At 38.2% G+C, this 14127-nt stretch overlaps 1 pseudogene; it reads left to right on the plus strand.

The window, feature by feature from the left end:
• Window positions 1-12569: 12569 nt before the first annotated feature.
• On the plus strand, window positions 12570-13720 carry LOC102845595 (annotated as a pseudogene).
• The last annotated feature ends 407 nt before the right edge of the window (window positions 13721-14127 follow it).

Here is a 14127-nt window from a genome sequence, read left to right on the forward strand (position 1 = left end):
AAAATCTTCTGTCAGGAACCTTTCCCTAATACTGAAGAACAACAATGCCAGTTTCAAGATTAAGATGCACCTAATTTAGTTGATGGTTTTTTCAATCACTTGCTATGTGTTTGAGACCTGCTATGTACTGGACAATGAATAATAGAAGAATGATTAATGCCTTTGAGTTGTGATGTTGGAGATGAGCATTGAATATCCTGTAGAGAGCAAAAAGAACAAACAGATATTTCTTGGAAAAAAGTGAAGGCAGAGCACACTCCTTGGAGGCAAAGATGGTATAGAATCATCTCTCATACTTTGGACATGTTATAGGAGAGGCTATTTCTTGGAAAGGAATATCATGATGGGAAGGATGGAGGGTCAACAAAACAGAGGAAGACTCTCAACAAGATTAACTGACACAAAGACTGCAGCAATGGATGAGCACAGCAAGTGTGTCAGATGTCAGAAAAGGTGAGAATAGTACAGGACAGGGTAGGGTTAGGTCTGTTGTTTACAGGTCGCTATGAGTTGTACTAGACTCAATGGCACCTAAAGCATCAACAACATTAACTAGACTTGTAACAACTATTGTATTCCCTTAGAAGTTACTATGGAGAAGTTTAAATTATATAAATGGCTGCCAACCTATAGACATAGCTATTTACAGGTGAAGCCTGCATCTCAAACTTCATTATTATACCACACTAAGTTTAATATTGTCGTTCTTGTTGTTATGTGCCATCAAGTTGCCTGTGATTCATAGCAACCCCATGTACAACAGCTCTGAATCTGCTCTGTCCTGAGCCAACCTTATTGTCTCTGACACACCTACCCCCAATACCCAAGTCATTGAATATTCAATCCATCTCATTGAAGGTTTTCCTCCCTTGCACTGTCCCTTCACCCTCCCAAGCATAATGTCCATCTCCAAGGACTGGTCCCTCCTTGCAACTTGCCCAAAGTATATCAGAAAAAGCTTCAGAATCCTTGACTTCAAGGAGCAGCCTGTTTTCACCCTCTCCAGGACAAACCTGTTTATTATCCTAGCAGTCCATGGTATATTCAATACTCTTCTCTGGAACCACAGCTCAAAGACATCAATTCTCCTTCTATCATCCTTAGTCATTGTCCAGTTTTCTGATGCATAGCACAGAATTTCAAAGACCATGGCCTGGATCAGGTGCACCTTAGTCTCCAGACTGACATTGTTGCTCTTCAGTACTCTGGAGATGTCCCTGACAGCAGACTTTCCTAATGCAATTCATCTTTTGATTTCCTGGCTACTGATACCAAGAGTGTTGACTGTAGTGTTAAGCAAACTAAAGCTGTTAACAATTTCAATCTTCACCGTCTGTCATGATTGTGCCAATCTGCCTAGTGAAAAGAATCTTTGTTTTCTTGATGCTGAGCTTCAATCCATATTGAAGGCTGCAGTCTTTGACCTCTGCAGCAAATGCTTCAGGTCCTCCTCAGTTTCAGCAAACAGGATTGTGTCATCTGCATAAGGCAGGTTGTTGATGAATCTTCCTCCAATCCTGATGCCATACTCCTCCTCACAGAGTCTAGCCTACTGGATGATCTATTCTGCATATAGATGGAAAATGTATGGAGAATATTAGATTTGAAATAAATAGTAATACATTGACTGCAACAATAAACAAATATAACTTGAGATACTACAAAGGTGTCATTCTGTGTAATAATTTTATTTGAATTTTTGAGTTAAAACCATTGCACTAAGTGGGGGGGGGGAGTCGCAGAAAACTATATATTGAGTAAAAAATAGGGAAAAAACTAGAAATGGAAGATTTCAAAGAGAAGCTTGAGAAGATAAAGCAAGGTATTTTCTACAAAATATGCAAAGAATTGAAATTATAAAACCAAAAGGAAAGAAAATCCTGAGGATTTATCAAGCTCAAAGAAGTGAAGAACTAATTCAAATCTTGATTTGCAATCCTGAAGAATTCTCTGGGCAAAATCTTGAATGATACCGGAAGCATTAAAAAGGGAGGGAGGAATATACAGAGTCATTGCACCAAAATAATTTTCAGTAGTGAACCATTTCAAGAAGTAACATACAATCAAAAATCAGGGGTACTGAAAGAAGAAATTCAAGCCACATTGAAGGCATTGGCAAAAAATAAACAAACCCAAGGAGTTGATGAAATACCTATAAACACACAGATGCAACCTTGGATGTGCTCATTACTCTACAACAAGAAATTTGGAAGACAGCTACCTGGTCAACTGGTTGGAAGAGAGTCATTGCTGATGAAGAGATATTATTAACATCAGATGGATCTTGACTAAAAGCAGAAAATATCAGTAAGATGCTTACTTCTTTTGTATTGCAAAGATATTATATTGTGTAGATCATAATAAATTGTTGTCTGAGAACAATGGGAATTCCAGAACAATTTTTTATGTTACTCAGCATAATTTGTTATAGATTCTTGTAAGTTGTGTAGTACTCAAGTCAGTTACAATAGGAAAATTATCATAGAAGACCAATATTGTAACACGCTAAGGAAGAGTTACACAGAGAATTATTCTTGATGGTTAACAGGATGGGAAAGGAGGGAGAAGTAAAAAATAATAAATAGACAAGCTGGGGAAAATAAAAGCCACTACGCAAAATGAGGATGATTAGACATCACAGTTAATTAATTAATATAAAACAACATATGTTTAACTCCACCCTACATAGTTTAACATTAATTAAATGGTTAATCATAGGGTCACACAATTTGATGAGTGGAGGGAAGGTTGGGCAAAGGAAATGGGAAAGATCCAGTGCGAAAAACAATGTATATGAACTTTGTAAGTAAACCAGTATAAAATAAAAATTTCATTTAAATAAAAAAGATTTGTAAAAAAACACATATGTATGAATAAAATACAATGTAGAATGGAAAAAAGTCACTTGTAGACTTTCACTCAAATACAAAAGTTTTTAAGCTTAATTGAAAAAACTTTGGTAAGTATATAAACACTAAAAATTATTTTCACTGCTTAAATATCTTCATCAAAATGTCTATATAATTTCTCTGTATGCACTCTTTGTGGGTTTTGGTTTATTTATCTTGAGGATACAATGTTGATTCTCATCTTCTTCTCATTAAAGTACTTATCATATTCTATTGAATACTTCAAAGTTGTACAGAGAGTAAAAACCTTTCTTTGAGTATGAAATTTTAAAAATTATGTATGGTATTTTATACTTTTGCATTATTTTCAATAAGCTTTATGACCCATGATTCACTCAAGTTTGAATGTCTATATCTTAAAGCTAAAAAAGGAAACCACAATATTTTAAGGCTAATCAAGTTGAGATTATCTCAGAATGCATTATATCCACTCTAATGAGAAAAACCAGCCTCCTTTATTGAACTTAAATATTGCTGGACTTTGTTAAACAGACTTCAAAACACTTGAAAACTCGACAAATTTTTATAGAAAATCTTTCTTTCAGCCTAGGTTTTTTTTGTTGTTGCTTTATCTCTTTTTCAAAATAATAGCTGAGCTTTTAAAATAAAGCAGAACTGTGTTACAATATGGCTCACTATTATAACTATTTTGGTAGGCTAAAGGTCAACTCCTGGCCCTTCCAAATTGTGACAACCACATATGTTAGCCTATAACCCTTGTGTAAGGCATGTGCTGAAATATAAAAGTTTAAGGAAAAAAGCATGTTATTGGATGTATAAATATGTTAACATAATATACATTATACAAAAAGCTTCTTAACAAAATGAAATGTTTGGAATATCTCAAAGAAGCTTTTGAATAATAAACTCATTGAATTTTCATGATTGTTTATGCATCCTCAAATTCTTACTAAAGACTGCCTTGAAGAACAGTTATGAGCCTTGAGCCTGGAATTAGAATGCTTATGCTCAAATTCTCCAATTTATCACTTACCAAAACAAGCTATGACACAACGGCTAGTTCTTAGAAAAGCAGAGGGTCATCAAAAGTGAGGAAATTCCTCGTGGGGAAGGGCTGACACAAATAATCACCATGATGGGCTTAAGTACAGAAGAGATTGTGAGGAAAGCACAGGATTAGACAAGACTTTTTTGTGTTGTACATAAAGTCACTAGGAATTGGAGATAAGCTTGTGGTACAGTGTAATCCCAAAGACAGTTCAAATCCATCAGCTGCTCTGCAGGAGAAAGATTGGCAATCTTCTCTCATAAGATTAAACTGCCTCTGAAAACCTGCTGGAGGGTCAGCTACAAGTCAGTTCTGACTCCACAATCCACAACAACAATAACAACCACTTATTAGTTGTATAACCATGAGCAAATGACTTATACTGTCTCTATAGCTCCCTCGTTTTATTGCTTTTTTCCTTTTCTTGCTTTTTTATTATTATTATTAATTTTAATTAAAATTTACAGATATTTTGGATTTCCATTCATTGTTGCATTTTTCTCCCTGACCACCCCTCCCCTCCAGTTCATTCTTCTCTTTGAAAAGTAAAAGAAAAATTCTTTCATTGTTACACAATCCCTCCCCCCCTAAGTGACTTTTAAAATAGAGAGAATCATAATATTCGTATCAAGGAGCTATGTTTAAATGAATCTAGAGTATGTACTTGTGTGAGGTTTGTTACATAAGACACTAGTAAATGCCCTTGTTACTGTTGTTTTTAGGTGTCATCAAGTCAAATATGATCACAGCAATCCTTTTAACAATGGATCTGAACCCAGCCCTACCCTCTGCCATCCTCATCATCTCTGATAGATGTGTTAACCCAACTCATTGATGGTCTTACTCTTTTTTGTTGAAACTACAACTTTCCAAACATAATGTTGCCAAGGACAAGCCCCTCATAAAAATATGCCCCAAATATGTGAGACGGAGTCTCACTATCCTCGCCTCTAAAGATGCAAGATTGCCTCTGGCTGCACTTTCTCCAAGACAGATTTGTTTGTTCTTTTGGCAGTCGACAGGTATTTCATACTCTTCTCCACCACAGCTCAAAGATATTATTTTACTGTCATCCTTATTCATCGGCCAGCTTCCAAATGCATAACAGGTAATTCAAAAGACCACAACTTGCGTCAGATGTACCTTAGTTTTTAAACCAGCACTATTGCTCCTTAAATATCCAATGGTGGATAATAAATTCACTCTAATTGATTTGCTACTCAGAGCACCAATTTCTGAGACTTTTTCAACATATTCTATAATGCACATCATCAGAGGAGCTAGAGAAAGTAACATGTAATTTTTTTTTCTAATCTAAGACCTAACTTTAATCCCCTCCTCCCATTTCACACTGAACTAGTAGCATCCACAACTTATTTCATTGCTTTTCCAAATTGCACATTCTCCGTTGGCCAGATGTTGGCAAATAGGTGATAGAAAATTTTACTTAACATTTCCTTTTAAAAAATGGAACATTTTCAAGAGACTTTCAGCCCCCCAAAAAAATATATATTGGGTAAGTTAAAAAAAAGTGAAGTATTTTTCTATACTTCACCAGAACAAAAGGTGATTGATTCAAATATGCTGTGTTCTTAATGATTTCGTCTCAAAACTTGACAGAGGCTGGCTACAGGTCTGAATTGACTATGTGACAATGGTTTTGGTTTTAGCAAATGTATACTAGAGTAATCCTTGATCTGACTTGTCAACATCTGAATGCCTCTTCACATCTTGCAGATACTTGAAATTTCTCAGTTTTGAGGACCTACCTTGGTATCTTTAGAACGGGCTGGAAGAGTGCCATGCCAGTACTGCAAGACTTCATTTGAAGTCTTCATTGATTCTACTGAGGTTACTCTGTGACTAAAGGCAAACAAAACTTTTTATGTGAAGTATAATAATTTTGAATAAAAATTATGGCCTCTGAATCTATTAATAAAATCTGACACAAGTAAGAAAAAATCCAATGGTGATTAATTTCATAAAACATAATGCATGGGAATGATTGTATCAAACATAGTATGAAACACAATGTATACAAACTTTGTAAGCAAACCAATATCTTAAAAAAGAATCAAATATACTAGTATTCACTAGGAAAAAAAATCTTAGATCTTTGAAAGCACATTTACCTCAACATTGTTTTTAATTTAAAGGCAAAAAAGACACCAACTGTTAAAACTTCGAGCACCAAGCTCTGATAGCTTAGTGGTAAGGAGTTACACAGACAACTTAAAGGCATGTGATTCGAATCCACCAGCTGCTCTGTGGCAGAAAGATGGGTAACCTCCTCCCCTGCAGTTAACTACTTCTGAAAACCCTTTGGAAGGTCAGATATGGGTTGCTTCTGACTCAATGATACATAACAACATCAATTAAGGGTACTCTGGTGATACAGTCCATAGTTGTGTTGCTAACCCAAAGGATATGCTTCTCTGGTGTTCTGAATCCACCAGTGACTACTCTGGAGAAAGATGAGCAATTTTCTCATGTGAAGTTTATAAACCACCCACCCAGTGGAGGGTCAGCTATGAGGCAGTTCCAATTAGACACCTATTAGAAAGTATGACAATAATAAATAATAAAAAAAGATAATTTAATTTCAAATTAGTAGAGAGCCTTTATTTCAAATTTTTATTTCCTGTACATTTCATTTGTGTAGATACATAATGACTTTATGAAATGTATACAATAGCCTAACAGATGAAAAATTATTTTTGATAGTATTATAATACAGGAGGAAAAATGAACAGTCCATGGTCTTCCCTGACACTTTCCTTTAAAATTTACTCCTTTATCAAACTATTTTCTGTGGCTCTTTGATGACTGCCATTTCCCTCCACAATAAAAGAGTTCTGACATATGAATTCATTTTTCAATACAGTAATTACTTTGGATATATCAGTAGCTCAGCATTATGGACTAAATTAGGAATGAATTAACTGCATTTTTCATCATCTGAGTGAAATAATGTGAATTCATTTCATCATTTAAGGTACTTCAGCTCCTTTTAAAGAATAAGGAAAGTTACCTAAGAGGTGAGAGCAGCGGAGTTTCGTTTTTCCATTACTGGTGAAGGTTAAAGTGACTGAGAATAGTTGTACAGTATTACTATCCATTAAAATATTTCCAAAACTTATTACTTTGAGTTCTAATATCGATTACTTTTTTGCTATTAATTAGAACCCAGCACAATATTCATTTTTGTAAGTGTATCCTGTTTGGCTCCCTTTTCATTCATTCTTTATTTTCTTTTCCTTTTCCACTCATCTAGTTATTAAGACTAACTGTTGAATATCTTGATTCACTCAACTACTGTCTCTGGCAAACAGACCTCACAGAAAATAAGCTCAGCAACTCGCTATATAGCAAGTTGGAAAAGAGGAAGCAATGAGTCTGTAATCTTAGGATAATCTCCAGTCATATTTGCTTCTCAAACAAAAAGAATCTTTTCTGCTCAAGATTTTTTGTTTTAATGCAGGTGAACTAAAAATATTTCAAGGAGCATATACACCAAACATAACATTGTCTCTCTCTCTTCTGGTCTCCAAGAAGTGGGTAATAGATATAGCAAGTCAAATAGGAAATATGGTTCACCTCATCACTGAATGTTGGAAAAGGAGAGGTTATTTTCATATTCTCCTGTGCAGTTCTGTGGGACTTCAAAAGAGAGACTGAGCTATACCTTTAATTTTAATGTATCACTATAATTTTGAAAATTTTCATATAACGAAACTACAAATACCTATGTGACTTATTGCTTATTTATAATAAAATGCTAAATGTTTAGATAATGCTTTTTTCCTCTTGAAATGCATCTTTAGATTCAAATTCTTTTTCATTACTTGCATGTGCTGTTATTAAAAAAAGCTAGTACATATTAGCTATAATTTGAAAACCTCTGATATGGAAGTATTTCTAGAACTGTTGCTTTTGCAAGATTCACTTTTCCCCCCCCTTAGGGTACCCTACCCGGCAAGATTCACTTTTTAAAAAAAGTTGAGTAAGACAGCTTAATTATATAAACTAAAGATAATAAAAAATATTTTGTATTTAAAAGCAATTAATTAACTGGGCAGCTAATTAAAGAGATTACAAAACCTTGCTTTATTAATACTCACAAATTCTCATTATGAATATTTGTTCTCCTGCAGACTTTTCTGTCAGGAAAAGTCTCCAAGTTAGAAATGGGACCCTGCCAAGTCACTGAAAACCAATTGTTCAAAAATCTTAATTATAAGAAAGTAAACAGAGCTGGGTGAAGCAGTGCAGAGTTATAATGAGTTAATGTTAGAAAACTCAAGCAAAGGCAGCTCTCCTTCAAAGCCAGCAAGCTCAACTCTGACAGTCATCCATCAAGCTGAATGTCTCCTTAATAAAAGCCAATTATAGGGCATATATGCACAAACGTGGCAAGCATGAGCCATAGGATCATTTCCTTCCGAGAAAATTAGTGACCACGAAAACACCCAAGCAGTACAAGCGACCAGCCCACCCGACAAAAAGGTTTGCTCCTGACTGGAATACTAACCAGTATTATTTCTCTGGGTTGCTTTTTTTTTTTCAACTTTGGAAAGTTCAGAACCACACAGATTTTTGTTTGAGGTTATACAAATTCCTTCACAATTTGTATAGAAGTCTAACATAACTTTTTAAAAGCCATGACATGCCCATAATGTATACAGAGTCTCTGACTTCCGCTGTAAGCGAGGCTTTTTCCTAACTTAATCATACTCAAATTTCACCCCTTTTAAAGTTCCTGATTCAAAAATGTTCACTCATTCTCCACAGTCCACAAATTTATACCATCTCTTCCTGTGGTATTTTATGTGCATAAATTAAAAAAGAATGGCCTCCAATGAGGATTAAAAGTTTGAAAAAAATTCAGAGACTTCTAAATTTAGTTTCTTTTTTTTAAACTCTCAAAATAGGTTTGTCATCAAAAGACGTCTTTTCTTTATTCTTTACAACTTTGTGAAATAATCCGTTCATTTAACCTTATTACCTATGCGAACTGTTAGACTGACTTGGATAGGAAATTGCATCCTGGGCTTAGCATTATATCACTATGTAACTCAGCATGAATAAGAAATAACTATGTGAAACTGTATTATCTAAAACATGCCCCAATTGGTACCTTAGGTCTTACTGTGAAATTTGTGCCACCCTGTGATTTCCAAATTTGAAAATTTTTCTCTGCTGTTTATTCATTATCCACCTGACCAAGTGCTAGCCCCTCACCCCTCACCAGGTTTCTTAGTCTTATTTAAAGACATCAGGGAGGGGGTGAGAGTAAGGCCATTGGTCCTTTGTCTAGAAGCTGAAGGACCCAGGTTCCTAATATAGCACCATTCTTTAATTAAGATAGGGTTGGTTTTCAGAAAGGACTATATCCTCCTATTATGACATAGATAATTAATGAAGCAAATGAAAACGTTCGTGCTTGATATATTCATGTAAATGGATTAGAATAGTCTGCATTAGTCCCAAATTGATGTCTTATCTAATTGTCCTTTAAAGTGAAATCTTCCATCACACATGCCGACCTGTGCTAAATTCATTTATTTCCATCTTGCCTGAAATTATGATGAATGGTCTCAGCTCCATTCAATTATTTAAAATGTGCAAAGAAACAGAAACAATGAAACTGGCAAAATCCTCTACATTCTTAGGAACAATTTAGGCTAATTAGCATCAACTTCTCCCCCATTCATCATACCCCTTTAGAAATATAAACAAACTGTCAGCTCTAACCTAACAAACAGATCACTGAGCTACTTAACACAAATTATTCTTACATGAAAAGCTCCTTCTCAGGCAATATTCTCCTTTAGGGCATCTGGGAAGCTGAGCTATTAAAATTGAAGACATATGTTCCAGTCAAATTCAACTCCTGGACTGTAATGATCACTGTTGTGACAGTTTTCAGTCAGCATACTTGCTGCTGGCAACACAGTCCCAAACTTCAGGGAAATAAAAGTCAAATGGAATGATGTGAGCAGAGGCCGGGAATCTCGGAATGTCTCCTCACAACTACCTACCCATCATGACTGAGTTAGACTTTCTCAATCTTGTGATCTGCAGCAGATCAAAATTTTACTTTGGTTTGGAGGCAACACAGAGAAGAAGAAAACAAACGCGGTCTGTGACAAGACTGCAAACTCTATCACATATCTAATATAAAGACTGTGTTCCTCTTTTAATATTAGATTCAAACCTGCAAATCTTGAGCTATACGAAGCTAGAAAGGGAAAACTCTAAAGGGTCCCTACAGAAAGAAGCATTTTGGTAGATTATGCACAAAGGATTGAAAACTCCAAATTCTCCATTTTTTAGGAAGAGGAAGAAAAACAAATTATTTACCTCTTTAATATGATACTATCTTTGTAATATATCGGTATGAATTCTAATGGTCTAATGGTAAAGGAGTCATGCTGACAATCTAAAGGCACATGGTTCAAATCTGCCAGTTGCTCAGTGGGAGAAAAACGGGCCAAATGGCCAACTCTCCTGTATGATAACAGTCTCTGATAATCGACTGGAAAGCCAGTTATGTATTGATGTCTTTATTCAGGCAATGGTTTGTTTTTCGGTTTTTTGGGGTTTTTTTTTACTGCTTATCCCATGAATGTTTATTGTGGCTCCAGGTGACAATAAGATCCTTGAGAACTTCAGCATTTTCTCCATTTCTCATAATGTTGCTTACTGATCCAGTTGTTAAGATTTTTGTTCTTAGCATTCTACAAACATGACCCTTGGTGTCATCTACAGCTATTATAATGACAGAGTGAACATTATAATGACAGGGTGAACACACATCCACACCATCCTGAATACAGTGTGGTGTAGGCTGATTTTACAAAATGGGTTTCTTTGCATTTTGGCTTTGACTTTCACCACATGGCTTGGTGGGAATATGAAAAACAAGGTGTGAAAACTACTAATGATGTGATTGGCTAGTGTAGTCATCTCACTAAGCTTAGATTAAATAGGTTTAGAAGCAGGAAAAATTGGAATCTTGCTCTCAGTATAAAATGCCAAACTCTTGGCAGGAGCAGTCAGAAAATCAAAAGACAATTGCACTGGAAAATATGCTGTCAGGGAACTCTACAGAGTACTGAGAAGCAATGATGTCAGTCTAGAGACTAAGGGACACCTTACCCAGGCCATGGTCTTTGCAATTACTTGCTATGCATCAGAGAGCTGGACAATGACTAAAGATGACAGAAGAAGAATTAATGCCTTTGAGTTGTGGCATTGAAGAAGAGTCTTGTACATATCATGCACTGCCAGAAAACAAAATAAGTCTATCATGGAGAGGGTAAAAGTAAGTTTTTCCTTGGAAGCTAAGATTTTGAAACTCCATTTCACATAATTTGGGCACATGGCCAGAAGGTACAGGTCCTTAGAGAAGGACATCACGCTCAGAAGGGTGGAGGGACAGCACAGGAAAGGAAGACCCTGGATGAGATGGATTGATACGGTAACTGGGGCAATGGGCGTAGGTGTGTTAAAGTCAGTGAGACTGGCTCAGAACAGGGCAAGCATCAGAATTGCTAAACATAGGGTCGCTATGAGTCGCAGGCAACTCAACAGCACATAACAACAACAATCAGCAGAAAATGAAGTCGATGGCCTTCTGGGCCACAGAAATTCTTGCGCTAGATTAGAGCTAGACCAAGATTAGACATGTTGTATCAGCAAAGAACTGGAGACTGACTTGAGACAGAGATGGCCATCCCAAAGGGCCAGAGATCTTGGCTCAAGCTTGCTAGAGAACCTGGGAAGGAGACACCAGCCTATGGAGCCTGCTCCAGGAGGTAGCTTAAAATCCTTCATGAGGCTTGGAAACTGGAGTCTCCCTCACTCTGGAAGTCAGCCAGCTAGTCTGGTGGGATGGCTGGCGTCTCCATGGTGGCTCCTCTTGGTGTCAGTCAGGCAAGGGAAGCTTCTGGGGTCTTTTTCATTGTGTGTTACTGTCCTTATTGGCCTTCAAAGGTGGATGGGTGGCTCTGACCCTTAGAGTAAGGGTAAGTAAGGGTGGGGTCAAGCCTGCCGAGCCTGCTCCAGGCACTAGTTTAAAATCCTTCATGAGGCTTGGGACTGGAGTCTCCCTCCCCTCTGGAAGTCAGCCACCTAATCTGGCAGGACAGCTGGCATCTCCATGGTGGCTCCTCTTGGTGGCAGTCAGGCAAGGGAAGTTTCTGGGGTTTGAAGGCGCTCCCTAATTAAAACAAGCTTGGAAGCAGGAGTGGCATCCATTTCCACAATAGCTTGCCTCTGGACACCTTATGAACCTGGAAAAAGGACAAAAGTTATACAGGTGTCCACAACTTTCATTTACAGAGTCGCTATGAGTTTCCTGCAAATCGACGGCACTTAACAACAACAAGAAGAGAGTTTCGTAGCAACTCATGTAAAGTTACAAGGCTAAAGGTTAAAGGCCTATAAGCAGGCTTGAAAAAGATATCCTGATTGAATAACTGTATCCTATTTCCAGTCTAAACTGGAAAGTGTTAACGTCCTTAATAAACCCTATAACTGTGAGTATGGTCAGTAAGTTCTGTATGGCCATTTTAAGGAATAGCAGACACAGAAGCAGGACAGCAAGAGTAGTGGGCAAGTCTGTACCAGCGAGAATGGAGAACAGGATGTCGCACAGGAAGTTCTCTGCCCCAGGGTTCCCTGGGCTTCCTTCCTTGGAAACGCAGCAGCCAGCACCACGGGAAGGTGAAGGGCTTCCCCAAGGATGATGCCACCAAGCCCATGCACATCACGGCCTTCCTGGGCTACAAAGCCGACATGACCCACATCGTGCAGAAGGTGGACAGGCCAGGGTCCCACGTGAACGAAAAGGAAGTAGTAGAGATGGTGACGATTGTGGAGATGCCTCCCCTGGTGATTGTGGGCATGGTGGGTTACATGGAAACTCATCGCGGTCTCCGCGCCTTCAAGACTATCTTTGGAGAGCACATCAGTGATGAGTGCAAACTGCACTTCTCCAAGAACTGGCATAAGTGTAAGAAGGCTTTTACCAAGCACTGCAAGAAATGGCAGGATGAGGATGGCAAGAGGCTGTTAGAAAAGGACTTCAGCAGCATGAAGAAGTACTGCCAGGTCATCCAGGTCATTGCTCACACTCAGATGCATCTGCTTCCCTTGCACCAGAAGAAGGCTCACCTGATGGACAACCAGGTGAATGAGGACACAGTGGCCGAGAAGCTGCACTGGGCCTGCAAGAAGCTGGAGCAGCAGTTGCCAGTGAGCCAGGTGTTCGGCCAGGACGAGATGATCGATGTCATTGGAGTGACCAAGGGAAAGGGCTACAAAGGTATCATCAGCTGCTGGCAAACCAAGAAGCTATCCTGCAAGACCCACCAAGGGCTGCGCAAGGTCGCTTGTATTGGGGTCTGGAATCCCACCCGAGTGGCCCTCTCTGTGGCCTGTGTTGGGCATAATGGCTACACCATCACCGCACGGAGATCAATAAGAAAATCTACAAGATTGGCCAAGGCTACCTTATCAAGGACAGCAAGCTGATCAAAAACAATGCCTCCGCTGACTACGGTCTCTCAGACAAGAGCATCTATTCTCTGGGTGGCTTTTCCCTCTATGGTGAAGTGACCAACCACTTTGTTATGCTGAAAGGCTGTATGGTGGGGACCAAGAAAGAAGTGAGTGCTGACTCTCTGCAAGTCCTTGCTGGTGCAGATCAAACGACCACTTCCAGACAATGGAGGGGAAGAAGGCCTTCATGGGACCACTTAAGAAAGACCGCATTGCAAAGGAAGAAGGTGCCTAATGTCAGGACTAGCTGATGGGGTCACAATAAAAATTATTTTCCAGTGGGGAAAAAAAGAGTCGTGGGCGGGATGGCCAATGTTAAAATTAGTAGCAATTGTGGGGAGAATGAGATAGGAGGAACCTCATATAAATTGGTTTTGTGGTGTGGATGTGATGAAACTGTACCCCCTTGTGGAGTTAGTGGAGGTCAGACAGAGCTGACCCCTGGCTGGCCCCATATTTTCATATATACTAGCTCTAGTGTTCTATCAGCTAAGCAGGTAGACTGTCTAACCAAAGGCAAGCAGTTCAAACCCACCAGCTGCTCTCTGGGAGTAAGATGGACAAGGAAAACTTACTAGAGAGGGTCAGCTATGAGTTGGTTCAACAGCAATGAGTTTGTTTTCAGTTTCACTTAATCAGCAC

This window comes from Elephantulus edwardii, unplaced genomic scaffold (genome assembly GCF_000299155.1).
Source record: "Elephantulus edwardii isolate Elephantulus edwardi_28Jun2011 unplaced genomic scaffold, EleEdw1.0 scaffold00100, whole genome shotgun sequence".
In the NCBI taxonomy this organism is placed as follows: Eukaryota; Metazoa; Chordata; class Mammalia; order Macroscelidea; family Macroscelididae; genus Elephantulus; species Elephantulus edwardii.